Source organism: Panthera onca, chromosome B3 (genome assembly GCF_046562875.1).
Source record: "Panthera onca isolate mPanOnc1 chromosome B3, mPanOnc1 haplotype 2, whole genome shotgun sequence".
NCBI classification, from domain to species: domain Eukaryota; kingdom Metazoa; phylum Chordata; class Mammalia; order Carnivora; family Felidae; genus Panthera; species Panthera onca.
In genome coordinates, this window is record NC_138344.1 from 56,159,620 (window position 1) to 56,185,521 (window position 25,902).

A 25,902-nucleotide genomic window follows, 5' to 3' on the forward strand; every position below is an offset into this window, starting at 1 on the left:
AAAAAGCACACAATCAGCTGTCATCCTAGAGTCCTTCAAGTAGGTGTATTTCAGAGTGGGCCTATTCGACCTCAAAGACATCCGCCTTCCAATCTGAGAGTCTATGATCTAATTTCCAACAAACCCACCTGGAAAACTCCTAGTAAGCAATACCTGACAATGTGACCACAATGGAAAACTCAGGCAGCCTGGGAATCAGGGGCAGCCATGCAACTGCCTACAACAGTGTCTTTCCTCTGAATATCTAAGGATCATAGATGGAGGTTCATTCCTTATTCATTATAAAGCTAAAGACCTGAAAACTCTCCTGACCATGGTATTACTTTTCCTAGAAGTGTAGCTGGAAGTTGCAAAATTAGAGAGCATCACTGGCTCTTGAAAATGGTGTTTTTCTAGAAAGCACTGCTCTACACCCAAGGAAAGTGCTTCAGTCCAGCACATCCCTCAACAAGCCTTATTCTTGGGCACTTAACGTTTTTTTTTTTGTTTGTTTGTTTTGTTTTGTTTTGTTTCTTCTTTTTACACACAGAAAAATTAAAGAAAATGCATTACTCAACACAGCTCCTTTTGAGTGTGGACTCCTTGCCACACTGATGATACAAGGCTCTGGTTCAGCTTCCAGGAGAATATTTTGGCCACTTCATAATTATTTTGCATGAGCAAGTCTTATGACTAATGCATCAGTTACTTAGCACTTTAATGATGTCTTTTTTCTAAATAATTTCTTTTAATTGAGGCACCTCACTTATTAGCTTGGTAGAGCTGTAGCCAAGGGCACACTTCTATGACACATACTAATTCACAGTGTCCCTACCAGATAGATGGGACTTTTCTGTCCCTTAGCTGTCTATCCATAGAGAACACTGGGGAGGAGTTCTGAACAGTTAGTATTCTAGGCTTCTTCTTATTCCCTGGGAAGGTACACCAAATTGATGAGATAGTAAATTAGACTTTTGTTAAATCAACTCAGTTTGACAGTAATGGTTAAATTCAAACCAGAACATCAATAGCACTGAAAAGTAAGTTGACTCTGTCACTTTGATGTGCCTGTGACTGCTATGACCATCTGAGAGCAAATGGATAATGCATACCATTTAATTCCACAGGATCCTTTTGTAATTTCATTTAAGTTAGTTTTCAGGCCAGACTACTCATATTGGGGAAGTCAACTTAAGTACTGGGGGGTTCAGCATGATAATGAGCTAAGCTTACATCAAGGTAACTGGGTGCCAATGCAACTTACACCATTACGAAATGGTGTATGTATGAATCTGACACTCCTGATATCTGGGTCTATAAAGTCACTATAAAAAAGGTGTTGCTCTCAACAAAAACCATCCATTCCACAAGGCTCAACAGGGGTAACCGTGAATGTAGAGCCCAGTCACTCAGAAGTCAAAGGCTTCATTCTGCAGCCAACCTGTTGCCCACAATTTGAGGTGTGGTTTTCTGGTTTCTAAAAGTAACTTTCTATCTCTGTCTTCCTTTTCAGATCCACCCAAATTATAGCTTTGGCTGTGAAGAAGGGTTGGAAAAATGACTGCATAGTGAAAAAGGTATTTAAAAAAAAAAATAATTGCACCATTTACTTGTTCTGCTTCAAGTCTAGCCCGCAGAGTCAAAACATATCGAAATGACACAAGACAGCCTCACTGAAAAGTTGTCCTATGCATGGCTCATGTCTTTCACTAACTGAAGACATATGCTCCCAATAGCCTGTTGCAGATCATGTTCTAGGAAGAGGCTAACTTTGCTCCAACTCCTCAGAAATTCTCAGAGGAAAGGAAAACTTCACAATGCCCCTCTGCTGGGGCTGCCTCCAGGACGGGGTCCTTCCTTTCAGTTTCAGGCCTCTGTGCTCTTTCTGGGGCTAAAGAGTCCCTATTGTTATGTAAGGGTCTATGTAGAAATTTATATCCAGCCCCAAACTATCAACTAGCAGAATACCCGCTACATTCATTAATTCATTCTGTAGTACTTATTGAGAGCCTGTTATATCTCAGGGATGATTTCAGGCACTTTATATCAGTGAAGGTCCTTGTGGAGTTGGCATTCCTGGCAAGGGTAGTGGGAAGACAGAGAATAACAATAGACATAATAAGTATGAATATATTAGTAGGTGATAAGGGCTAAGAAAAATAAAACAGATCTCAATAAGGGGATTGGGAATTCCAGGAAGAGGGGATTTAGCAATTTTAGAATATGGTATTCTGGCTAGTTCCTTTGAAAGGTATACTTGAGCAAAGGCTTGAAGGAGATGAAAAAGTTGGTGATACCAATGTATGGAAGATCATTTCATGCAGAGGGAACATCTAGTGAGAAAGCCCTAAGTCAAAATCATGAATACCATGTTTTGAGAAAGTCTAAGAGGCCAATGTGGACTCTTCTAGTGTGACTGTGGGGGTGTTAGTGGGGCAGTGGGGTGCTATAGGAGATGAGGTCAAAGAATAATAGGAGTCCAGGTCATGTGGAGTCTTGTAGATCAGTGATTCTCAAACTTTGAAATGGATGTAGATCATCTGGGATCTTGTGAAAACGAAGAGTCATATCCACTTGGTGAGGGGCAGGGCCTGAGATTTTCCATCTCTAACAAGTTCCCAGTTTGCCTCTGGTGCTGCCGCTCAATTGCCCATACTTCGAGTAGCAGAACTTCCAACCACTGTAAATGACTTTCACTCTGAATAATGTAGGGAATACACTGAAAAATTCTGTGACTGTTGAGGACAGACTGCAATGGGGGAAAAGCAGAGAAGAAGGGAGACCAGTTAGGAGACTATTGTAGTAATACAGGCAAGGGATAGTGATGACTTGTATTAAGGAGCTATCAGTGGAAGTAATTAGACTCTGGATATATGTTGAGAGTAGAGCTATAACAATTTCCTGATGGATTAGAAGTCATGTGTAAGAGAGGCAGGAGACAAAATGATGCTAAAGTGTTTGACCTGAGCAACTGGGAAATAGAGTGGCCATCAACTTGAAATGGGGACTGCTGCAAGTGGAATATGTTCTAGAATGTAGGTTAGGAGTTCAGTTTGGACATGATACATGTGATGATGTTAAAAAGGCAAAGTCTGGAATTTGAAAGAGAGGGCTGGACTGGACATGAATGTGGGAGTAGTTGACAGAATGTATTTAAAGCCATAAAACTGGATGAGTGTGTAGATAGAAAAGTAATAGCCTTGGGCACTCATCTCTTGGACTTCCATCAGGGAGTCTCCTGTCCCTAGGAGACAACACAGAGGAAGGCTGGAAAGTGGATTCTCTCTCCAGTTTCACTGGAAGCCACGCTTGTGAACTGCGTTTGAAGTGTCCTTCCACATTTCCCATACACCTCCCAGTCATATGGGTAACAAGGCCATTGTGTCTTTTTTTTTTTTAATATATTTTTTTTAACGTTTATTTATTTTTGAGACAGAGAGAGACAGAGCATGAATGGGGGAGGGTCAGAGAGAGAGGGAGACACAGAATCTGAAACAGGCTCCAGGCTCTGAGCAGTCAGCACAGAGCCCGACGCGACGAACCCACATACTGCGAGATCGTGACCTGAGCCGAAGTTGGACGCTTAACCGACTGAGCCACCCAGGCGCCCCCATTGTGTCTTTAATAATGGCTTATGGACACATGTAGAGAGGGAGAAAAAGTGTACTTTCCCACCCTCTACAGTTTCAGTTTCTATGATGAAGCTACATCTATCAGCATGAATTATTATCTGAATGGTCAACAACTTGGGAGTCTCTTCGGAGTTTGTTGAAACAAGTGAAAAATCACCCATTGAAAGGTAGTAGCACAAACATTTACTTATTCATTCAACGACACAGAGTGTTAACACACAGTGTCCGGCCTAAACAATACAGAAGCTACAGAGAACATTACCTATAGATCTTACCTACCTAACCACTTTAATAATATTAACAGCTGAGCTTGGCTGAGATGCTTTAAGAACAAACTACACACACATACACACACACACACACACACACACACACACACACACACACACACCTGCCCCTGGGAATCTATCTTGGAGCCTACTCAAACCTACTCATTCTCTCTGGCTAAGCTTCTGTTGCAGATTTATCCCTTTATGACCTTTCTTTTATCTACCTGCTACCTTGCTAATTGAACTTTAGGCTCATCTATTTTCCTGGAATGCATATTTGGCTCAGTTCTACCCATGCCTAAGGCCAGCTGTAGTTCCCAAGATCTGGGGTGGGCAAAGCTGTAGGCCCTCTGTTTACTCAGTACTGGAGATAATTAGGAACTCTCAAGTAAATTATGGTATAATAGAGATTAGTATTACATGATTGCTTAACAAATGAGTGACTATTTAATTTGATGTACACATAGATGTGGACTATGAGTAGCATAGATGCTATTATGTAACTTATGGACCTTTGGTCTATTTTGTCTTATGTTCCATCTCAGACTATGGTACCATTTTTAGAGAATATTGTCATTCTCTGATATCCCTCCAATGGTTAAGAGTGCCTGGTTTCTATTAGTAATTCACTCTGGGTCTCTCATCCATGAATTTATCTATATCTTTCCTGAAACTATTGACATTTTAGAATGTGCCATCTCTGGGGGGTAATGACATAACATTTTATGTATCACTGGAAAGTGACAATGGAGAAGAAATCTGTCAAGGCCTGCTTTGGTTTCTGTTCCCCTAGCCTACCTCTCCCAACTGCATGGCACACATTCCTCCCACCTATAGACAAAGCCCTGCCCCAGGCTCTAGGGCCAATCCTATCTTTAATCACAAGGATTTAAACAGTTCTCCTTCAACACTGACTCAGAATCAAATCACTGTAGCTGCCAGTTCATTAGACAGCATGACCCAGTTCTATAAATGAGTTTCTGTCTTATTCCTGAGATCAGCTCCCTACCTTGTACCCTAGTTCTGGCAGCATAATCTTTGTCTTGCTCCTTTGTGTTGAGGTCCCCAGCTTGGTAACCTTCCCAGTACTACTCCCAGCCTTCTAGGAATATCTCCTGCCTTTTTTCCCCAGGGCTGGGGTGATGGGAATCCTAGCCCTGAACACTGGAACTGCCTGATGCTGCCTGTTTGCATGTCTGCCTGCTTCATGATCCCACATTTCTGTGCTCTTCCCACCTATCAGCACTGCATGGTGTTTCATATCTGATCCTCTACACTCACTGCTTTCTGGATCCATCTGTTGTTACTGGTTTAACTATGTGCAGGCCAGGAGTGAGGCATGAAAGATACTTGCTCTATTATGAGCTTCACTATGAACAAGTGAAATAAGGAATATTAACCTGAGCACTGCTTACTGCTGTGCAGGTTACATACTGCTCAATTGCAGAGGACAACATATACAATGTCTGAAAGGTACAGCATATCGCAATGTAAATGGCACCCCCTGGAGTTGTGCTATGCAGCAACCCTGATGCTAACCACAGCTTGATATCCTGGGGATATAACTTAGAGACTGTGCTTATAGAAAGTTAAGTGGTTATCAGCTTATGCATCAGTGTTTAACATATCATCAGCATTTAAGTTTGGGAATGCTGACTCAAAGCCAGATAAACTTTAATTATAGCCTAATAACAGAGTCAGATTCCAAAGAAAAACAAGTGAGGCAGTATGCCTAATCCTGAACACTTAGTAAAGTTAAATAATTTAACAGACAGTAAGAATTAAAATTGTCATGATTGAGGCAGGCTGTTTGCCCAGGACAGGTGGCTTCATTCTGAAATGATACAGTACATGTTTCAGACTGTACTGGTCCTCGGAGCATATGTGTGGCCTGAGGTGTGCCAAAGGCATTGTTGCTTTCAATCATTTCCTCCTCCCACCTGCCACAGGACATAGCTCCTCAACATTAAAGTCAGGTTTTAGGACTAACTGAATTGGAGCCCCACTTAGCTCCCTCACTTGCTCCTCCATCCCCCTAGCCCCCCAAATTTATCTTAGAAGTCCATTAGTATTCATCTTAACACAAAGCAATGTTAACTCAATGGTTCATGTATATGGTTCTGAAGGGATATGCTACAGGCCAGATGTAATGGGCAAGGAAAGGAAACAATAATCTCAAGACATAGGGGCAACCTAATATATTTAAGGAAGTGGAAATTGATCTGAGAGGCAGGAGATGTGGGATCCAGTGGAGGTTACACTACTAACCACAGTGCAACCATGGCCAAGCCATGCTAATCTCTGGGCATCTGCCCTTTCAACTGTAAAGATGAGGGAGTTGAGTTAGAAGACATCTAAGGTATTTTCCACCACTAAATCACAGATTATAAATTGGCAGTTGAAGCTTGTTTTGTCGTGGAGTCCCTCAGTGGTGATCTTCAGACAGCCCAAGGACACAGACTAAACTGATGGCATAGGAATCCCCAACCAGGGTGGAGGAATGTCCCAAACCAACTCCACCTCCTCCACTATTCCCTCCTAGGCAGCTCTGAAGGAAGATGAATGCTTAATTGCAAAGTAGGCGCTCAAGCAACAGCCATGTGTAATTGAAAAGGTGATTTCATAGGCACCATTTAAAACATAAGGAACCTGGAAACCATACACCTTGGCATTCATTCAGAAGGTGGTATTGCGAATACTTATTATATGCCTAGATTTGCCTGTCATAAATTAGATTATAATGTGCGTGGTTAATTCTAGCAAGGTATTAATATCACATTAATCTGAGTCATAAAAATAAAGTGTTTATAGATCTTATTCAGCTCGCTAAGAACCAAGTGCCATATGGAAGGTGGTGTCAGAGGATGAGGTTCACAGATGAGTTTCCACACTTCTGTTCAAGGAAAGACACCCATATTTTTCAAGTCCACTGATGTCTTCTGCCTATTAGATTTAGCTCAAGCTCCATTTTTCCCAGAGCAGCCTCCACCAAGCCAGCCTGCAGTACCCCTCTTCCTGATGTCCAGAGGCACTTACTGCCTGCACCTGATAATGAACCCCTGCATCCTGACCATTGTATGTTTTTCTCTAATCACATATATGTAAGTCTTGACATTCTGATTAGATTGTAAGCTCCTTCAGACCAAGATCCTGTGATGCATTGCTCTTTTATCTTTTCAAGGGCCAGGCATTGGAGGAGGGCACATATTTAATGCTCAACAAACATGTTTTGAATAGAATTAATTTCATAGACTTTTGAAGAGTCTGTGGGCCAGGTTGGGAGACACACTAACAGATTAGAGGATCTCTGTCTTAAGTATTTACCAAGGGACTTAAAAGAGAAAAACGTGTGCACATAATCACTGAGACACAAAGGTAGTGAAAAAAAAAAGAACAAACCATTTTGCAATCAAAAAGGAGAGAGCAATTCATTGCAAAAGATGGTTCTCAAACTGCAGCATGCATTGGAATCACCCGAAGGGCACACCTGACTAAGCTCCACTTCCAGAATTTCTTATTCAGTTTTGGAAATGGCCTCAACATTTGCATTTCTCACTAGTCCCTAGGTGATGAACTAACCCTAGCTCAGGGGCAATACTTTGAGAACCACTGGGCTAAAAGGCAAATAGGACTAAAATAATGAAAAGCATCTCAGCAGTTATTTTTATCTTTTTGAAAGGACTGGAGGGGACACTGCCAAGTAAGCACTATGAGTAAGAGAGGTAGAGATATGGAAGCACCCACAATGTTTAGGGATGGCAAATAGCTGTATGCAGAGATGAGACTCCCAGAATCCAGGGGCATTATTTTGGGCACCTTCAATGTGATGCTATGGAACCTGGGTTCCTTATTGGGTGATAGAGAATACGGGACTGTTGTACACAGATTCCAAGGAAAGGCTGACAACAGGCAACAATGAAGAATGGACAACAGGGCTTGATAATTAAGCCACTAAACCAATCTGTCTTTATTAAGGGAAACCAAAATAGAACTGAGACATGTGTTCATCCGAAAGCCGCTCCATATGTTTCTGGAGTTCATCTGAGTAAGCAGGACAAAGGTCTCAATTTGATCATTGCCCAGGGTTTTGGGATTCTGCTTTTATTATCACTCATACACACAGAAACACACAGGTACGCCAGAATTTAGAATATGCCTCTTCACACACCCACACGAGTCTGTAGCTGTGAAGTTAGGATTTAGCCCCAGTGCTAAATGCATAGGTGTGGAAGCGCTGCCAAATGCACAGGGTAGGATACTTCTCTAAGTCAAATCATGAGCTGTCCAGAATGGAAACACGATGCACCAAGTAGAGCTAAAGAGGAGGAAAAGGGTATTGAACTTTCCCATCAGGTTCTGTTTGAATGAAAAAGTTGGGTTTGAACTCTGTCTCCCCAAATAAAAATGAAAGCCAACACATAGTGCTAGACGCTATTCTAAACACAATAAATACATCGTGCTATTTAATCCTCATAAGAGATGATCGCTACCTTCATTTTACAGATGAGAAAACTAAGACACAGAGAAGTAGAGAAATATGACAAGGTCACACAGCTAGTGAGAGGTGGAGCCAGGATTTGAAATCAGAAAGGCCCCAAATCAGCATCTGTGTGTTTAACCACCATGCTAGGTTTGCACTCTGAGTTGTGCAAGATCCTGAGGCTACACGTGCATTTGAAAAATAGTCTCGATTTGTCCCTCATTCCTCTTCCCTCCTTTTCTCTCTTCCCACTGCCTTCCCGAATTATTGAACATCTATGTTTGCCAGGCACTATGCACATAAATTGAAGCTGCTTTTTAAAAGTTGAACGAAGCAGCTGTTCTCAGCAAAGAAATAATTTTAGCAGTGAACCCCATATGTGGCCAGTATACAGGGTCTTCGAAAAGATCAAACCACTCCATGGGGCCACCCTCTCACAGTGCAGCTTTGGCTACACTTGAAACTTAATAAAATTCCAGGACCTTGTCCCCAGTCTCATTGAGTTTCCTATCACAAACTGTACTGAAACTTTTTGCAATGCCAAATAGGATTCAAAACCCCCTGGAAGAAGAGAGTGCAAAGAGGGCTTTTATATAGTTATGGGAAAAAAATACCTTAAAACACATGCATCTGAAGCCTTCTTTCAATTCTCCCATGGAATGCTAACCTTTATTTGCAGTTTGTGAGATTCATGTCAGAAGCTTGCTATAGCCTGAGGTTTAAACCAGAGAGATTCTGACTTGGTCCTGAGGCAGGTACCTTTGTAGCTTTCTAATCTCTCTCTCTCTGAAGTTCAGGGCTTTTAAGAGAGGTTGGTGATGTTCCCTGCGGAGGATTTTCTGTCATTTCGTGGGCAGGAATACATGGTTGTGATACAAAGAACTCAAGTTGAAATCTCTTTTCGTTCTGCTTAATTGCCATTATTGGCCTAATTGCAGGTACGGGGCTCAAAGAGAACGCATGTCACTTGCCATCTGTAGCCGGAAGGTGCTTGAATCAAACCAAATCTGTTCAGGATGCAAAAGACACTTTAGCATATGCAGATGCCCGAAATGGCTTTACAGACCCAAATCCTTTTAATAAGCTTAAGACAGGCCTGAATTTATTTAAATGTCTAATTCTAAATGTACGTATGCCTGGTAGTAATGTTTACCATCTGTCTGACACTGCCTGTTGAGGTAATTGTCAAGCTACAGTATGACATATGGTGCACATATTTGGACCTTAAATATAACAGCCTTGGCATGAAACAATTGGAAACCAAGATTTAATCTTTGGTATCATTCAAGTTGGAGTTGAACAAACAGACAGTTCTGGGCTATTACTGTTTTCTTCCTTGATGATAAATACTCCTCCGTAGACATGCTTGAGAACAACATTGGAGGGACAGGCCTCGTTTCAATGCACTGCCTTTCTCTTGCTCTGGCTCCCGCACTTAGAAACCCGGTTTCTAAGTTGGAAACCCGGTCTTCCAGTTGGAATGGCAATTCTGCAGTGGAGGCCAGAAGCCAGTCTCCAGCCCAGGCAGCATGTGGTCTCAGCCAAAGAATATAAGGAGGGTCCCACTTGAGAGCAGAGCTGGTTGCCCGGGTGGAAGAGGCTGAGCAGAATCCGAGGCAATGGCAACAGCCTCAGATCTTCTTTCTACTCTTTATTCTATTTGCCTATCTTCCCTTTTCATCTCCATTCTATTTATTTTGCTTTCCAATTGTCATGTCAAATATGGTAGCATTGGAGGAAAGGAAGGGAGGAAGAAAGGCTAGAAGCTGACAGCTCCAGGAGCCCCCCTAATACCCCAGGGAAATGCACATGACTCCAAGAGATGAGAACAACACCCTTTTCAAGTTATTTTGGTTAAATGATAGAGACCCTAGAGTGACAAATATCTCGGGCACTGCTCCCTTCATTCTTTAAATACTAGCAGCACTGTAGCATTAGATACAGCTGTGTAGATGCCTAAAGCCTGACTTGAAAGACCTACTTTATGCTTGGATTAGAGGATGAGTATAGCTATTGTGGTTGCAGTCGCTGTCTGGGTCTAAAGTGATGTAAATATGGCAACAGGAATAATATAACTCTTGCAGTAACGTAACTAAGAATGTGGTCAGTGCCTCTTGTCAATGGGTATGGCATGTCATTATGCACAGCACTCCATACAATAATAGCTTCCAGTATAAAGTCAACATAGACACTCTTTCTCTAACCCTGTTTCTATCCCTAGGCTCCACTGCCTCTTCATTTAGAAAAGGAAGCATGGGGGATTCTGGAGGATGAGCATGATACTTAACAATGATGTGTGTGTGCGTGTGTGCCTGCACAGTTTGGGAGGTTTGGAAGACAAAAATGACAATATGCGGGGTTAGCCACCAAGGTAATCCAGCCTTGGATCTTCCCCCAGTGTGAAATGACGACTTGATTCCATATTTTGGCCTCCCGCCAAGTTCTGTATTTAAGCCTGAAGCTTAACATGTCCTCTGTTCCTAATTAGCAACAAGGCTAAATTTAGCAAAGGTTTCTCTGGTGCCACCACAGTCACAAAACGATTCTAAAATCTAACATGAAGGCATGTTACTTGATGGATTTAGGAAAAGACAAAACAAACCTGAAGGTGCCTCTCTGAGATCTGATGGCTCCTGGTGCCAAGAAATTTTGAGGCAAAGGGATAAAATTGGCTATTGTGTAAATATGTAAGTTTTGATACAGGAAAGGCCCTCCCTTGGGGCTCAGAGTACACAGTGTGGCAGCCCAGGGGTTACACTCTCAGAGAGGCCTAGCCCAGGGGAGCAATGAGAAGAGGGCAAGATTCATTTCTCATGCCTCCCAGCTCCCCATTAGGATGTTGCTGTTCTGCCTCCTTTCCTCTGACCACCCCCCAGCCCAACAGATCAAAGTTCCCCTGTGCACTGTCATCCACCTGCCCCTTGACTCCCCAACTTCTCGGCATGTTGAGACTTCAGTTGTCTTGCAGCAGTAACCCCCGTATCAGCCTTTCCTCCTGGTTGGTGCTTCCTCTCCACTCTCCACTGCTTTTTATTTTTTAAATATTTCACATCTACAGAGGAGCTGCATGAATATGATGATGATGAACGATGAACAGGTGTATCACCTTCACTGTGCGTCACCTTGCCGCTTATACTTTATTTTTCCTTTATCTCTTTCCTTGTATGTGTGTGTGTGTGTGGGGGGGGTGTGCATGTACGATGTATGCGGTATTTTGGGTTGTGTTGCTGAACCATTTGAGAGTTAGTTGGGCATCCCAACTCCTTCACTCCTCGGTATTTTCAATTCATCCCCTAAGAATAAGGACATTAGCTAGATAATCACAGTTATGACCATCGCACTTAGGAAATTTAACACTGATACTCTACGACTAGCTAATATACAGCCCATGTTCACATTTCCCCAATTGTCCCACGTGTCTGTTACAAGACTTTTATGTGCCATACTGATGTTTATGGAAGGTCTAGGCCAGTGGTTTTGCAGAATGGGCTTACTGCTGTAAATGTCACTAAGTATTATCGCTTTTGCTACCTCCTCAGTGGTCTCAAACATCACTGGACACTGTTAAGTCTTATGTTCTTATTTTCACTTAAGGTAAAGAATGAAGATGCCAGATGACTTGATGGAGGGCAGACACCCAGCCCAGGACCAGCCAGAGGAACCAGGGCAGAAGAGCACGTTTATGGTCCTTTTTCCTGCCTTCATTTCAGATCCCCCCAGTGCTGTAACTCCAGCTCACATGAGGCCTGATTTCCTTCCTTACTCCTAATCTATATCCGCTTCTCATGCAAACAGCCATGTTGAGCCACTGTAATTATGACAGGAACCAGACAAATTCTCCTGATGGTGACAAGCCCATACTCCCCACTTCTCCTTTTTCCCATCAAGGACAGGGAATTTCCACTCCCCTCCACAAAGAGAAAAACTGTGGTGAGACTCTACTGGACTCCCTCCTCTGTGAAGTGACTCAGATCTGAGCATGCCTGGCTAGCCCATTCCTCTTTTGCCCCAAGCTGCCTGTCTGAGTGGACACACTTACATGCTCTCGTTAGACTCTGTGTGTGACTGCATGCATGGTGGGTGCAGTTAGGCAGGTCATGGTCAGCGTAGAGAGCAGAGTAAGAGGCCTGTGTGGTGGCATATCAAAGCCATGTCATGTTCTCAAATTAGCTTCATCAAAAATAAAGCTGCTATTTTGATATTTATCTGTCTGGTGCCTGCAATTCCCTGTTGTTTTCTATCTCAGGAGGGCTAAATGGTCTTATTTGTTGGCTCTCTGAATCCCCAACTTTCTGATCAGAGTATTAACCATAATAGAGCAACACAAGTTTCCCCCTGCCCTCACCATGGGGTGGAATGGATGCTGTGTCTGCACTGAACTCTTCCCTCTTGAAGGGTACGATGGGTTGCCTAGGCTGTGGGACAATGGGGAGAACTCAGGGCTGCTCAGGCAGGGTGGGGGTGGTGAGGACAGAGGCAGCTAGCCAGCTTGAGTTGAGCCCCAGCCAGCTGATCTGCCAGGAGACTCCACAGAATTCAGAAGGTGGGAGGAGAGGCTCATGATTCTTTTAAGCAGGTGCAAAGAAGTTGAAAATGGACAGGCTGACTCCCCATTTTAAACTCTGTGGGGAAAGGGCAGGTCTGGCTGAACAGCAGTATAGCACATCATCTTTGGAGACTGGGAGGGTGGTTGCTGGACGGCAGTGGAGGAGCAGGGGGCTTTATGTCTGGCTGCCAAAGGCTAATGCATTTGCTATGCAAACTGAGCCTTGGGTTCTTACCAGGTTCTCTGGAGACACTTGGGCTTCTTTACCAGGAGGTGACTGAGCTGTTCTTTCTAACAAAGACTTCCCCTTAGATACAAAGAAAAATGGCCTGTTGTTAGTCGGGGGTTTGGGGGTGGGATTAAGCTTAAGTGGCAGTAAATATAAGGATTGGGGTCTCTCAACCTTTTGCTTACATCACTAAGGCTTTAAATGATCCTGAGCGATGTCTGGCTTGTCTCTGAGTGTGAGAAGAAACGAAAGACAATGATGTCATTCAAAGCAGAGGTGAGGATGTCTTCTTCCCAGAGAGTATGAACAAAATGACCCCAGGCCCCTGGTGTGCTCCCCGAGTCCTGACTAGAATCATTCATTGCCTCCTTGGCGTGTGCTGGGAAGGTTTGATGATAGGGTTTGGTTTCTCAAGTGAAAGTTTTGAGACCCTGTGATCACGGGGCTTACACAGTGCATGGCACAAAGGAAGTATCTAGTAAAAGGGTAGACATGTTCTGTTCTTTTCTGTGAGTACCAAACAGTAGGGTGTGCAGGTTAATGACAGGCAGTTCTAGACACAGTTCTGTCGTTTATTAATTTGGTGACTTTGGTAAGTTACTCGATTTCCTTAAGTCTCATTGTCCTCATTTATGAAATAACAATAAGGACTACCTTGTGCTATTGTTTGAGGTTGTCATTCCTGGCAATATTCAGAACTCAATCAAATGTGGGCTGGAGCTGACAGTAGTACCTTGTCAATAGGTTGCTATATTGGAGAAAGCCTTAGTGGGCCTCGGCTCCTCATCTCGTAATTAACATGGGGTTGGGTTAGAATCTCAAATTAGAAAATATCTGCCATTGCTTTGTGGAGATGTGTGTGTAGGTTGTGGTCCCGGGGATAGGAGTTGTCTTAGGAAGTCTTCAAAGGAGGCTTTGAGTCTCTAATTACTTGGGAAATTTTCCAACAAAAACTCCCAATTTTACATAGTGCTTGCATCAATCCAGAGTCAGAAAATTGCCTTTCTGGACATATAAAAATCTTTAAAGTATATTGGAGAACAAATCAATCTGATACATGAACCTTTGACAGACATCACTAAACTCCACATTATGTTCTCCCCCTGCCAATCAAATATTCTGCGTTAGAAAGAATGGGCCGAAATCTTGCATTGTGGCAACTGAAGGGATTGCTAACTCAAATGTCTAGTCTGTGACTAAATAAATGAGGTTTGCTGCCCAGTGGCATTACATTAGTTGTGGAACTTCTCCCAAGGTTGATATCATTAAGAGAAGGGGGATTTCCATTTGTCTTTAGAAGGAGCAAAAACCATACACAGGGTTCATAAATCATACAGAGACTGAACATGTGTTCGTGTGTGTATGCGCAGGCGCATGTGTATGGATATAATGAAAATGCTCAGCTACAGCTAAATGCTGACCACCCTGAATTTCTTGTGCTACTGCCATTTTATTCTTTTTCCCCTGTGATGCTCCCATTTTATTCTTTATTTTAGGGTTTCTCTCTTTCACAGAAGTTAGCAGGGGATGCAAGGAAATGAAATGAATCTATGCTCCAAGCACAGACTTTCTGGCTAGGAGGAGAGAGATCTGATTTCTATGTGAGCGTGTGAAAGACAGCAAAGTACAGCACCATGCACTTTCCTCTCCCAGAGTCCTAGGGTGACACCTGCACTCCTTTGACCTGATACAAGCAGCTAGAGATATAGTTATTTTGTCACAGCACCTTCAAGAGCAGAATCAGGGCCACCACTACCCTCAATATGGAGAGGAATAAGAGGACACTGGTGGGCCCTCTCTCGCACTGCCTGATTCTCCCCCGCCACTGGCCAACAGACTTCTCTGGGGTGTGCCTGGATCATGTGGCTTTTTTCTCAGGATCTCCCCAAACCACGGCTATCTTCATCATGGGAATGTGAGGTGCTCCTTAAAGTACGCAGGCTTTGAATGCAGATGAGGGACAAAACATGAAGGAAAATGTGTTTGAAACCTTTGGTTCCTCCTCCTGAACCTGGCCAAGTACTTAAACGCTTTAGCTCTTATTTTCCTCATCTGTAAAGTACAACTATTGATGTATATCCCTCAGCTTGCTATCAAGGTGAAATGACACACATTTTAATAATACCACTGAATCGATGCTCAAATGTGTAAGCTTCTTTCTCCTTGGTGACCAGAACACCTACACGTCGGCTGGACGGTAACTCTTATCTTTCAGGAAGATGCCTGTCCACTGGGCAAGCTTTGCTGCATAACAGCAGCAACAGCCACAGTCTGGAGAACTGCAGGGCCCTGTGTTAGAGAATGCAAGATACTGAGGGTCAGGAGACCTGGGTTCTAGTCGTGGCTCCTCTCTGTACTACACCCAGGACTGTGAGCAAGTCACCTGACCTCTCTGAGTCTGTTTCTGCCCATCTCTGAATGCCTGTTCCACCAAACTCATAAAGTGCTACAAAGAGCAGTAGAGATGCTAGTGTCCTTTCAGAGATAAGGCTCAGTATAAACACATCAAATCAACAATATCAAAGTCCCGTGGTCAGGTGTCAGCTCCAGAGGCTCCTCAGTTGGGACTTCTACTCTGGAAGGGGTGCTATCCTTCTTATCCTATTCTGTCAACACTGGCAAAAAGCCCAGACATGTCTCTGAAATAAAAACTAGGACCAGGAGAGGCCCAAACTTCCTACATCTGGCCCAATGTCATGGGCTCCCAGTAGGTATCAGAACTTAGCCTGAGTCCATAACTCAGGCTAGAAGATTTACACTCAGGATTGTTCTTGGTATCCTGGCCTAGCCAAGGTACCCCAAATATGGGAATCTAACTCTTCATTAAGCACATCTTATACCCTAACATTCATTTATTAAACATTTACTACATGAATGAAGCATTTAACAAGTGGCAGGCATCAAGCAAACATGAAATACTGCAAATATTATCTATTATCCTAATTTTAAAGATACAGGAACCTGAATTTTCCCAAAGCCTTCTAGCCAGTGAGTGACAGATCAGTCTGTCCTCTTTGACTTCAGCACACTGACAATCTCACATTTTCTATAAGCAACAGATTCACAGAGGTCTGGTGTGGTCTCACTCACTTTCTTTGTCTTTCTTTGTAAAAGAAAAGTTTGCATTTGAAATGAAGTCTCAATATGATGAATGGGGACTTAGGTATATGTCACTTCAAGAAAAATCAACATAGAGAAAACCATTTTTTTCCCGAAGTAGATGTACTAGCAGAGGGTATTCAAGTTTATCTCAGAATTCATCACAGGATATTACTAATGAATAACTTTCCATAAGATATCCAGCATATAACTTGAGTTCCAGAAGTCTGGTTGATACAGATTTTTGTATTATGCTACTACTTGAATAAAGTAAATATAAGATAGTGTATAACTCATAAAATAGACACCATTAAAGGCAGAAAAGAAACTGTATTAGTCAGGCACATGGACGGCACAGTCCGCTAAGCATCCAACTCTTGATTTTGGCTCAGGTCATGTCAGGCTACGCACTGACAGTGTGGGGCCTGCTTGGTTCTCTCTCTCTCTCTCTCTCTCTTTCTCTCTCTGTCATTCTCTCTCTCTCTCTCTCTCTCTCTCTTTCTCTGTCATTCTCTCTCTCTCTCTCCCTCAAAATGGATAAACTTAAAAAATAAAGAAACTGTATTGGTTCTAAAGTATATCAACACAACTAAATATAATTACTGATTTTACTAATATTTTGTGTCAAGTGTCAAGACAAAAAAGTAGAAAATGAGGCCAGGCTTTAAACAAAAATGAGATTGGATGAGGGGCAGGAGATGACTACGGTCTACCCATCTTTTGTGTTCTTATTTGGCTCAGTTTTTATGGGGAAGTTACAGTGAGAAAACAGTTTGATGAAATATTCCTCAAAATCAATGGGCACATGTAATGTCTTGACCTAACAGTTTGGGTCACAGGACCCGGAATAGCAGAAGGCAGGAACAACATTAATATGTGGAGGTAACTTCTAGAAGACATTTCATGAACCAGTGAACATTCTTAGTCTGAATGAATTTGAAAATTTGTTACAAAAGATATTCCATTCATCTGGGTAGAAGGGAACCATCTTTCAAAGATGATGTGACATGCCCTTGTCATATTCACATGGTTTGGGTCACAGATTTTACCAATTACTGCATAGCCTTTAAAGTTTTCATCCCATATCAATTTTCTTCCATTCACACCTCAGGCCAGTGATGGGAGGATAGTATCTTTCCTTCCATGTGGCCTTATCCCGGGAAGCCCTTTCATCTGGGGCCAGGACAAAACAAAGCACAGACCATGCAGCTAAATGTGCTGGATTCCCAGAGAAGCCCACTTTCTGTAGTGTACTTTTAAATCACAGAATTTATTTATGTTCTCTCTCTCCTTTCTGTGGTCAATGACACGGGTCAAAGGCATTTAATCAAACCCTTGTAGAGAGATGGGTCCCATCACCATGCAGTGCGACGATCTAATTTGTCTTCTGTCAAAAAATGTATTTTGGGAACCGAGCTGAATATGATAAGTGTGATGTCTTTTTACGGTCACTGCTGAAATATGTGTATGGCACAGATTTGCTAGGCTCATTATTTCATCTGTCTCTGGGTAAATATTGAAATTGTTGTTAGCGTGGATACTAAATACTGAGGAAACATGGGGACATGTTTTCTTTATTCCACTCTGAGTTTAACTAGTGAAAGCCAAAATTACCTTCTGATCTCTGAATCACAATAACTGATGACCAAAAAGGCACTGCAAAGACAGGAAGGTCTACAGACCGGATGTTGGTGGAGAAATAATAATGTGAAGGAAGCCTATAGTGGGAAACAAAAACAAAAACTCCTCCAGCCAGCAGGTGGTGCCACAATTTATAGTGTTTGGCTACTTTGGGCTTGATGAACAGCTTGCTAATTGCCTTGTCAGTTAATTTAACTAATGTAATTTAATTTCTTCTGCTGTATCACATAGTGGTTTATTAAAGAAATCATATCCAGGGGCGCCTGGGTGGCTCAGTAGGTTAGGCGGCCGACTTCGGCTCAGGTCATGATCTCGCGGTCTGTGAGTTCAAGCCCCGCGTCGGGCTCTGTGATGACAGCTCAGAGCCCGGAGCCTGTTTCAGATTCTGTGTCTCCCTCTCTCTCTGACCCTCCCCCGTTCATACTCTGTCTCTCTCTGTCTCAAAAATAAATAAACTTTAAAAAAAATTTTGAAAAAAAGAAAGAAATCATATCCAGCTCTTTGGCCCTGGATAACCAGCTCATTTGTTAATGTTGCTAACAAGTTCCAGGCAAACTCTGCTGACTTCTCCATCCACCTAAATCCAAAAGGAAGGGAAAAGTTTGATCCTAGGTGTTAATCAAGTGCAGATATAGATGTAGATTCTGAACTAGACCCTATGTCTCAAACTTAATCTGAACTTGTAAAGTAAGAAGACAGAGTGATGCCCCATTCTCAAAATATAGGAGAAACTCTCTTTGGTCCCATGTAGAATCCTTTCCCCTGAGACCACTGCAAGTTTTTGCTGTGTTACAGACAAATCCCCCTTCAGTCCTCAAGTATTCTCTTGTGTGTAATTTATTTTATATTCTTTGACGAAAAAGTAGAGAATGAAATAACACACGAGACAAGAAAGGGAAGTGAGAAACTTACAAGAAACTTGACAAGAAGGGAAAATTCCACCTCTGAAAATAACTCTAGTCAGTGATACATCTCCTAGTATTTACATAGTTCTCTGATTAATTTTAAGTCTGGAGCCCTGAAAGCTGTATTTATAATGAAAATTAAAGAACTGAAGAACTTGGCTGAACTGATCAAAAGAAAAAAAAATTGTTTTGGGATTCCCCATTTGCCCAGGTGCCAAAAGTTACTTCACTTCTCTGCATTGACTTTTCTAGAAATATCCAGACCAATACTTCCCTCTACTGCTTAAAAGCAATTCTACAACATGAGTCAACCAGAATTATTTATACAAAATAGCATACCTGTTTCACAGGTGTAGAAACTGAGGCATAAGTGTTAAGTTGACTTTTGCATAGTAAATTCAAAGGAAAAGATTAGAAATTATTCAAAACTCTCACCTCTGTGGAACAGTGCTAGGTAAGTGTAGGCAAATCTATGTTTCTGAATGTAAATCTTAACCAACTGACTCTGTTAAGTGAAGATATGAGACGTGGAAAAAATAAATCTTTGAAATAGATTTAAGAAAAGAGAAGGGACAAATTATCAAGGTATGTATATATGTATATACTCAAGTGTGGGTCTAACATTATACTGATTATATCAGAACCTCTGTCAGTGGAACTGGGACAGTAGTATTTACTAAAATTTCCAAGCAATTATTCTTTTTAATTTTTAAAATTTTAAATTAATTAATTTATTTAAATTCAGATTGATTAACATACAGTGTAATACTGGTTTCAGAAGTAGAACCCAGTGATTCATCACTTACATACAACACCCAGTGCTCATTCCAACCAGTGGCCTCCTTAATGCCCATCACCCATTTAGCCCATCCCCCTCCAGCAACCTCAGTTTGTTCTCTATATTTAAGAGTCTCTTATGGTTTGCCTTCCTCTCTATTTTTATCTTATTTTTCCTTCCCTTCCCCTATGTTCATCTGTTGTGTTTCTTAAATTCTACATGAGTGAAATCATATATTTGTCTTTCTCTGACTTATCTTGTTTAGCATAATACACTCTAGTTCCATCCACATTGTTCCAAATGGCAAAATTTCATTCTTTTTTATCACCAAGTAATATTCCATTATCTATGTATACCACATCTTATTTATCCATTTAACTGTCGATGGACATTTGGGCTCCTTCCATAATTTGGCTATCGTTGATAACACTGCTATAAACACTGAGGTGCATGTGCCCCTTCAAATCACTATTTTTGTATCCTTTGGATAAATACCTAGTAGTGCAACTGCTAGGTCATAGGGTAGTTCTATTTTTAATTTTTTGAGGAACCTCCATACTGTTTTCCAGAGTGGCTGCACCAGTTTGCATTCCCACCAACAGTGCAAAAGGGTTCCCCTTTCTCTGCATCCTTGACATATCTGTTGTTTCTTGAGTTGTTAATTTTAATCATTCTGACAGGCATGAGGTGGTATCTCATTGTGGTTCTGATTTGTATTTCTCTGATGATGAATGATGTTGAGCATCTTTTCATGTGTCTGTTAGCCATCTGGATGTCTTCTTTGGAAAAGTGTCTATTCATATCTTCTGACAATTTCTTCACTGCATTATTTGTTTTTTTGGGTGTTGAGTTTGATAAGTCCTTTATAGATTTTGGATACTAATCTTTTATCTGATATGTCACCCGATATGTCTTCTCCCATTTGTCAATTGTCTTTCAGGTTTGTTGATCGTTTCCTTTGCTGTGCAGAAGCTTTTTATCTTGATGAGGTCCCCATGGTTCATTTTTGTTTTTATTTCCCTTGACTCTGAAGATATGTCTAGTAAGAAGTTGCTGCAGCTGAGGTCGAAGAGGTTACTGCCTGTTTTCTCCTCCAGGATTTTGATGGTTTCCTGTCTCAAATTTAGGTCTTTCATCCATTTTGAGTTTATTTTTGTCTATGGTGTAAGAAAGTGGTCCAGGTTCATTCTTCTCCATGTCGCTGTCCAGTTCTCCCAGCACCATTTGCTGAAGAGAATTTTTCCCCTGGATACTCTTTCCTGTTTTGTCGAAGGTTAGTTGGCCATGCATTTGAAGGAACATCCCTCAGCATCATAAAGGCCATATATGAAAGGTCCACAGCTAATACCATCCTCAGTGGGGAAAAACTGAGAGCTTTCCCCCTAAGATCAGGAAAATGACAGGGATGTCCACTCTCACCACTGTTTTTCAACATTGTACTGGAAGTCCCAGCCTCAGCAGACAACAGAAAGAAATAAAAGGCATACAAATTGGCAAAGAAGAAGCCAAATTTTCACTCTTCACAGATGACATGGTATTTACTCCCTATGGAAAACCTGAAAGACTCCACCAAAAAACTGCTAGAATTGACATGTGAGTTCAGCAAAGTTGCAGAATGTAAAATCAATGTACAAAAACTGGTTGAATTTCTATATACCAATAATGAAGCAAAAGAAAGAGAAATCAAGGAATATGTCCCATTTACAATTGCACCAAAAACCATAAGATACCTAGAAATAAACCTAACCAAAGATGTAAAAGATCTGTATGCTGAAAACTATAGAAGGCTTATAAAAGAAATTGAAGAAGACACAAAGAAATGAAAAAACATTCCATGCTCATGAACTGGATGAACAAATATTGTTAAAATGTTGATACTACCTAAAACAATCTACATATTCAATGCAATCCCTATTTAAAAAAATGAGTATTGGGGCGCCTGGGTGGCTCAGTCAGTTAAGCCTCCGACTTCAGCTCAGGTCACCATCTCGCGGTCCGTGAATTCGAGCCCTGCGTCGGGCTCTAGGCTGATGGCTCAGAGCCTGGAGCCTGCTTCCAATTCTGTGTCTCCCTCTCTCTCTGCCCCTCCCCCGTTCATGCTCTGTCTCTCTCTGTCTCAAAAATAAATAAAACGTTAAAAAAAATTTAAAAAAATGAGTATTCTTCAAAGAGCTAGAACAAACCATCTTAAAATTTGTATGAAACCAGAAAAGACCCCGAATAGCTCAAGTCATGTTGAAAAAGAAAACCAAAGCTGGAGGCATCACAATTCTGGACTTCAAGCTGTATTACAAAGCTATAATCATCAAGACAGTATGGTACTGACACAAAAAAAACAGACACAGAGATCAATGGAACAGAACTGAGAACCCCAAAATTGTCCCATAAATGCATATCCAAGCAATTCTAATAAATACTAACCTACTAAAATGCAATCTTGGCTAGTGAGGTATTGGAAAGCAGCGAAGAAGGCAATTAGAGTGATATCCTTTTTATTAAATTATTACAAAATTGTTTCAGTTTGAATATTTGATATAAGCATGAATAAATTAATATATATTATATTGTGGTCTCAGTTATCTTAAATTAATATAAATATATGACATAATCACAATTATTGGGAATAGAAACATGTAACTCAGGAATTCTCAGCAGATATTAGTATCTTTACACTTTTTTCATTTATAATTTAGCCGTGTAATTACTTTGTTGAATAACTGCAGACAGAATGAAAGTGCAGTACAGGTCCTGTATGACCCACCAAGTACCTATTATGCAAAGGGAGACTTCTCAAGGGCAGCATGGCTTCTAACCAGTCAAAACCTCCTCTTTTCACCAGAGGGGTCACTCTACTGATGTCCCATCTGACTGGCTATGAAAATGACTTCTCAAGGAACCTGAAGGGCTGGTAGTATTGTATGTAGCAAAAGGAATCCTGGCTGAGGAGGAAGATTTGGGTTCAACATTGATAGGTTAAGAGCCAGTTTGGGAGCAACTATCTGCCAAGTAGCCATGGTGATGTTAAGAAATTCTGTGGGTAGGAATATTGGTACTGCCTTTATTCACTAGAGGAAAAAAAAATTAAAAAAGCTAGAACCACCAGAATAATCACTCATATCACCATCTGTGAGCCTGCTGCTGTACAGGGGAAAAATAACAGGCTATAAACACATGATTTACCTGCAAAAGCTTTAGAAATGCAATATCAAACCTTACAGACACAGCTCTATCTTTTATGTAAACAGTGTTTTGTTTCCATCCAAGAAACTATAAGCAATTTATAGATATAGCTGAACCCCAAGGTTCATAAGGGATATAATCTTGAGAAATATATGACTTAAAATCATGTAACTGAAAGCATTAAAATAATCTCAAATTAGCCCTGAAAGCATGATTTATTCATTGTATTTTATGAAGCAAAATGTTTAAATGCAAAATATCACAATGACATTAATAATCCCATTCAAATGTTTGTTATGAGTTATAATTTGATGATGTTACAAATTAATAAGTCGCTAATTAATTTTTGTTACAAATGACATAAATGTATTATCTACGGCTGGTCTTATCTGGTTTGCAGGTAAGCAGTGGAAAATTTGCAGAGTCTGTGAGCGGGAGCAAGGGGAAATCTTGAGTGAATGAGCCTGAGAAGGGTGTAGAAACTGGGAGAGAAAGACCATTTCTGGGGACAGACGAGATGCTTAGAGGAAGACGAGATCTTTGCTCTTAGATCTTGGTCTTAGTCCTGTCCCACCATTTACTAGAAAATTTTTCAATCTTTATGACTGCTATAATCTGAATGTTTATGTCCCTTCCCTCCCCCCAAATTCAAATGCTGAAATCCTAATGCCCAATGAGATGGTATTAGTAGGTGGGGCCTTAGGGAGGTGTTTAAATCGTGAAGGTGGAGCATTCACGAACGAGATTACTGTTCTTATAAAAGAGGCTCCAGAGAGGGGTGCCTGGGTAGCTCCATCAACCACTTCTCAGGTCATGATCTCATGGCTCTTGAGTTTGAGCCTCACATCAGGCTCTGTGCTGACAGCTCAGAGCCTGGAGCCTGCTTTGGATTCTGTGTATGTGTCTCTCTCTGCCCTCTCCTGCTAGCACTCTGTTTCTCTCTCAGTCTCAAAAATAAATAAAAATTAAGAAAAATTAATTAAAAAAAAAAAGAGGCTCCAGGGAGATCCCTCACTCCTTTCACCATGCAAAGATGCAGTGAGAAGTCACTGGCTGTGAACCTGAAAGAGGGACTCCATCAGACCCTGACCATGCTGGCACCTTGATCTTGGCCTTCCCAGTCTCTAGAACTGTCAGAATAAGTTTCTGTTGTTTATAAGCCACCCAATCTGTGGGTTTTTTGTTATAGCAGCCTAAATGGACTAAGACAATGATCTTCAGCCTCCTCATCTCAAAGTAGTAATAGACAATAATCTCATACAATTGTTTTAGGGGATAAATTAAAATGACTCATAGAAAGAGATGAGCAAAGTGCACAGTAAGTACACAAAAAATGGCAACAATAATTTATGTAATTATTCATAACTGGTCTCCACTGAATGTCTTAACAGAATCATTAACTATCATTCAATAAATAAAGTTTGCTATTACAAACTACAGTGTAAGGTACAAATAGGTGACAACATAAGGAGCAGTGCAACTACAAATCGACCTGCAATACTTACCATGCAACTTTTAATTACTAGCTCACATTTCAGGCCATAGTCTGTACCCACATCACAACTCTCCTGCTCTGTAGTCATGGGATCCTCTTGTACATCACGTACCTATTTAGGATATTCATGGTGTATTTCCCAGATCCCCTCAAAGTAAATCTTTCACACGCATTGTAACAAATATTTTGAGTCAGTCCTTTATAACAACATCTTCAAGTTTGGTGAATATATGTCTATCAATTTTCATTATTTGTGGTAACATGGAAGAAGAAATATACTTTTATTAGCAGTAGTTGACAGTATTATTATCTCCTGAATAATGCCAGGTATCTATAAGCCAGAGGGATTTAGGTTCCTGGGATTCCTCATTCTAAAATGAGGTCACAAAAAGGCCCTCCCTTTCCCACTCCAAGGTTTTCAACCTCATAGCCTTGAGATATAGATTTGATAGTTTGATGTACTTATCAACAGTGGTGAGAAAAGAAGAAAAGGAGTTGAGATGTACCAAAATCAAGTTTACCTGTTTTTTTTTAGTTTTGTTTCAGGCTGGTACATAACTCTCAACCCCATGATAGAAAGGAAGCTATTTCTGGGGCACCTGGATGGCTCATTTGGTTGAGTGTCCAGCTCTTGATTTCAGCTCAGGTTATCATCCCAGAGTTGTGGGATTCAGCCCCATGTCCAGCTCCATGTGGAGGCTTCTTGGGATTCTCTCTCTCTCTCTCTCTCTCTCTCTCTCTCTCTTTCTCTCTTTCTCTCATCCCTCTCTAAAAGAAATACATACATACATACATACATACATACATACATATATACATACATACATAAAGAAGGTTTTCTTAAGAGAGCAAGAGAGAGAGAGAGAGGAGGTTATTTCTTTCTTTGGGAAGCACAGGGTATATACGTATGCCTCTCCATTGCTAAATTTTGGGAATATTGAAGTGTAAAAAGATAGAAATCTAGGTTATAATCAGATCATTCATTTTATTGTTATGGAAATACATGGTCTTAAAGTGGTGTAGTAGGAAGTGAGGTTGTTAAACTAGAATGCCCTAAAGTATGAAGACAATGATTACCACATTTTGGAATATGGACAGTGGGGAATCTATAAGGGTTTTAGTGGTATTGGAGTCATGGTTTAAGAAAACAATCTGACAGCAGCGTGTACAAAGAGATAGAAAATCAGGGAGGATATTTATTGTACAGTAGTTCCAATGGGAAGCCTTGAGGTCCCATATAGTATTTGATTTAGAAAGACAGAGATAACTTTTGTAGAAGCAGAACCTACTGGAAACTGACTAGAGCCCAAAGGGGACCAACAAGGGAAGCATGAGAAAGAGAGAAGGAAGATTAGGATGCTTCCAAGACTTCAGCAGTGGTTGGCTGGGAGGAAGGTGCTGCAGTAAACAGAATTAAAAGACACTAATTATAGTGGAAAGTGTGCTTGATTTTACATATATTGGTTGAGGTGCCAAAAGCTGTCACAGAATTGGTCAAGATGCATTGGGCATGGAGATCTGAAGCTGTGTAAGGAGACTAGGGCTCCACAAATATACTTAAAGAATCATCTATTAGGGAGACATTTACCACCAAGAAATGAATTAATTTACTGAGGGAGACAGTGTATATTTACAGGAGGAAAAGGCAGTCAAAAAAGAGAGCCAGAAA

The 25,902-nt window shown here is 41.2% G+C and overlaps 1 protein-coding gene and 1 long non-coding RNA gene across 2 annotated transcripts in view; one reads left to right on the forward strand and one right to left on the reverse strand.

Moving 5' to 3' along the window:
• Positions 1-25,902, reverse strand: part of SEMA6D (semaphorin 6D) — a 571,597-nt gene that overhangs the window by 251,248 nt on the left and 294,447 nt on the right. The gene's annotated exons all lie outside the window — the stretch shown is intronic.
• Positions 1,488-12,565, forward strand: LOC132669157 (uncharacterized). The gene is made up of 2 exons (XR_009606031.2): positions 1,488-1,556; positions 11,955-12,565. It is a non-coding gene; the product is annotated as an uncharacterized LOC132669157 (long non-coding RNA).